The sequence below is a fragment of the Octopus bimaculoides genome, chromosome 1 (genome assembly GCF_001194135.2).
Source record: "Octopus bimaculoides isolate UCB-OBI-ISO-001 chromosome 1, ASM119413v2, whole genome shotgun sequence".
Classification (NCBI taxonomy): domain Eukaryota; kingdom Metazoa; phylum Mollusca; class Cephalopoda; order Octopoda; family Octopodidae; genus Octopus; species Octopus bimaculoides.
In genome coordinates, this window is record NC_068981.1 from 53,106,970 (window position 1) to 53,110,998 (window position 4,029).

Genomic DNA, 4,029 nt, shown 5'->3' on the forward strand with positions numbered 1-4,029 from the left:
AACACCATCTGAGTGGGATCACTGCCAGAACAGCGGTCTCGCTCCCGTGCCGGTGGCACGTTAAAAGCACCATTTGAGCGGGATCGTTTCCAGCTTCGCTTTACTGGCACTTGTGCCAGTGGCATGTGAACAAAACATTGCACTGCCTCCTGTGCAGGTGGCATGTAAAAAACACCATTTGAGCGTGGCCATTGCCAGTACTGCCGGACTGGCCCTCATTCTGGTGGCATGTAAAAAGCACCCACAACACTCTCGGAGTGGTTGGAATTAGGAAGGGCATCCAGCTGTAGAAACTGCCAGATCAGATTGGAGTCTGGTGTAGCCATCTGGTTTGCCAGTCCCCAGTCAAATTGTCCAACCCATGCTAGCATGGAAAGCGGACGTTAAATGATGATGATGATGATCATCATCATTTTTATATAGTTACTTCCTTAATGGTTAATCTGATACTGCACTTTTGACATATTTATGTGCTTAAAACACGTGCATGCAGTGATACAAATGATACAAGAAAAAAAGCATACAGGCATAAAAATATATTTCTTGCTCTTGTTTATATCCTTTCAATATTTAATGATGAGTTTTAACATACAGATTTTTACACATATATTTTTAAGGTTAGAATTAATAACTTTCTCTCACAAGCCATTTTTCATGGCTTCTTAAAGAAAATCTTGGATAACCTTCAAAATGTAATTAAACTTACAAATGGAAGTAGAACGTTTTGATAACTTTAGCAAGTTCATCTGAGGTGTAGAGACGTCTTGGAGAGATGTCAAAATTTAGAACAGCATGAAGATAGTCAAATTTGCAGCTGGAACTCACAGTAGGCTTGAAACAGTAATCATTATCATTGCTGTCGTCGTCGTCGTCATCATCATTTAACGTCCGTTTTCCATGCTAGCATGGATTGGACGGTTTGGCAGGAGCTGGCAAGGCCGTGGGGCCGCACCAGGCTCCATTGTCTGTTCTGACATGGTTTCTTCGACTGGCTGCCCTTCCTAACGTCAACCACTTCACAGTGTACTGGGTGCTTTTTTTTTTTTGTGGCACCATCATCAGCGCTTTTTTACGTGACATCAATATCAGCGCTTTTTTACGTGACATCAATATCAGTGCTTTTTACGTGGAGCCATCACTCGTGTTTTTTTTTTTTAATAATTTATAAACAAACTTCTGCAAGGTAATTTATCTGTACACAATTCAATACATACATAAAATATATGTAGTCCTACTGTGAAAAATTGTTTTGGGCTGGAACCCAAGTTAACGAAAATACATGAATAAGGATTTGACTGTCATGATGTTGAGTCTTATTAGATTCTCATCAGATTCAGTATATTTGTCATGTGCTTTCTGAACTAGGCAATAAACACCTTATAAACAAACTGTTATCTACATAATACGGTGGTAATTAGACAAACATTAACTGAAATTAATTATGCCTTTCCTAACAGAAAATGACATAATATGTATTTATTATGTGAACATGTAAAGGAAACTGAAAATTGTGATAATGTTCTTCTCATTACAGACACTTATTAACTAGAGAAAAATAAAAAGGCCACATATCGAATGAGATATTCGAAAACAAAAAATGCTAAAAGATACTCCTCAGAATTAAAATCATGACAGGGATTTTCAAAATCCCTTTTTTGCGATAGATGGAGATTGCCTGAAGTAAATAAGGGAGAAGGAGAGAGAAGACAGCAGAAGGAACAACATAAAAATTTAAAAAAACATGAAAAGGGAGAGAGAGAACGAAGCAGAAAAGAACAAGAGAGAGGAGGAGAGAGAGCGAGAGGAAGATAGACGGGGAGAGTGAGAGAAAGAGGAAGGGACAGAGAGAGAGTGAGAGAGAAAGAAGAATATATATATAGAGACAACAAATATGGAGAGCTAGAGAACTGGAGGCTAAGGGAGAAAGAGAGAGGGAGTGAGAACAGAGACAGAAAGAAAGATAGCATATAGAAAGAGAAATAGAAGAAAATGTAGAGTGTGAAAATGTCTATATTTCAGTGGAGGTTAAACTCTCGAAAAATTAGAGAGAACAGATGAATGCTGGAAATAACATAAAGAATGTTACAAAATAAACATCGTAATATAAACGTTTAAATACAATTTTTATCTGAAATGATGTATAAAAAAACTAAAGATGCATTTAAGACTGCGGATCTTTCATCTCAGAGAGCAGGTTTATTAAAATTAGATTTTAGAAAAAATTATGCCATTTAATTTCTATGACCCAGGTCATGTTTTCATACATGGTTTAACGAGCAGTGCGAGACTGTCACCATCACCCACCCTCCTGCTTATCACCATCATTACCCCAATCGTCATCATCATCATCATCACAATGTTCGCTAAACCATTATTATCACCACTAGCTCCACCACCACCACCACCACAATCGTCATAATAATCATCATTATAATTGTCGTCATCGACCATCTCATCATCATTTTTTCGTTATTATTCTGCTTCATTTATGTTCTAGATTTTTATTAAAAAATTTCTTTTTGTATATATTCGGATTTATTTTTCATGCTAAATTTTTTAAGGGTACCAATGTCTCAGACGTAACTGTGTGGTAAAAATTATGATTGAATAAAAAAAAGAGAAGAAATACTGGTGATGATGCTGATGATAATGACGAAGACGACGACGACGATGACGAGGTGGATGAGGAGGAGACTGATGATTAAGAGTAAAGCAAATATGGTAGCTGCTGCTTCTGTTCGGCACTGCTGCTGCTAGAATCTCAATTATCTCAGCTAAAAGCTCGTTTCTCCTCTGTATTATGGCGACAAGTAGCAGCAGTCGATGACAGTAGAGCACTACCAGTAGTCAACATTGTTCTCACAGGGCCCCATCATCAGTTTGATGCTTTCTAAATCCACTTACATGACATATGCTACCTGCTTCACTATCTCGGATTAGTCGTATTACTTTGACACTTCAGCAAAACCGGGAATTCATAGAGACACATCCAGTGTTCACTGGTGTGTTATTTCCCTGACCTTTTATTTCACGATGTCTATTGTTCAGCCGCCAAGTTCATTTCACAAAGTTATGTAAACAACAGTATTATTTCTCTATATGAATCTATGACCAAGCCGATCTGTTGTATCATTTCATTTTCCGTGCATAATACAACAGCTGGCCAAACGTCTCCTCCACTGTACATAGTTACTCCTTGCTCCATCAACATCATGATGGAAACATAACACTATGATGATTAAAGGTAAGTGTTATTATTCTGGCTTTTCTCTTGCATCTCGTTATTTTTATTCGTATAATGGCATCACTCTGTAGTAAAATTTAGATGGAGTATCTTTTAGATATTCATTACATTTAATTGTCTGTTTAGCAACATAATTGTGTATGCATAAATTCGCACATATAAATAGCTAATATACATAATCTGCCTAAGGGTAAATAACGCAATTGATGTAAAGTGTCCACAAAGTGAGGGTCAATTCTACAATTATACATTTAAGTGAAAAGATCCCCCATTTTTTCAAAGAGTTTCTAGCTTCCATTGCACATCTCTTCATCTTTTACCACTGGTACCTAAATTCTGCTGAAATATACTGTCAGCTATATATTTCCTCAGGGTTTGCCTGTGCAGATGACGTTACTTACTTATCATCGAAGGCGATAGTGCAATAATAATGTCTTTATTGAAAAACAAAATCACTAAAATCTTTACAGTACGTATATATATATATTTTTTCTTTTCTAAGTGATTTGCATGTTGGCGATTGCATGATGATGCCACCATGCCTTTGTGTGCGTGTGTCTTTGGTTCTGTGTCTCTCAGTACCTGAATGTCGGTCTATGTGTGTGTGAATCTGAGTGATATCATATCAGTTCGATAGCTTACAGCACGTTGGTTTATTTAATTTTTTTAACACACACATGTATATATATTATCCGAATACGACTCGGATTTATGTTTTCTAAAAGACGATCATATATATATATATATATATGGTAAATATATATATATATATATATATATATATA

At 36.5% G+C, this 4,029-nt stretch overlaps 1 protein-coding gene and 1 long non-coding RNA gene across 5 annotated transcripts in view; one reads left to right on the forward strand and one right to left on the reverse strand.

The window, feature by feature from the left end:
- LOC128247354 (uncharacterized) overlaps positions 1-1,371 on the reverse strand; it is a 38,056-nt gene extending 36,685 nt beyond the window's left edge. Inside the window, exon 1 of the long non-coding RNA XR_008263755.1 lies at positions 707-1,371. This is a non-coding gene — a long non-coding RNA (uncharacterized LOC128247354). The remainder of the gene's footprint in view (positions 1-706) is intronic.
- Positions 1,372-2,571: 1,200 nt separating this feature from the next.
- The window catches only part of LOC106870398 (beta-hexosaminidase subunit beta), a 93,761-nt gene continuing 92,303 nt past the window's right edge, over positions 2,572-4,029 (forward strand). For 2 of the 4 annotated variants that reach the window (XM_052966620.1, XM_052966623.1), the window contains exon 1: positions 2,572-3,244. The gene's annotated coding sequence lies outside the window, so the exon portion shown is untranslated. Of the gene's footprint in view, positions 3,245-3,563; positions 3,714-4,029 lie in introns of those variants that run through there. The other 2 variants (XM_052966611.1, XM_052966619.1) reach the window with 2 other exon arrangements.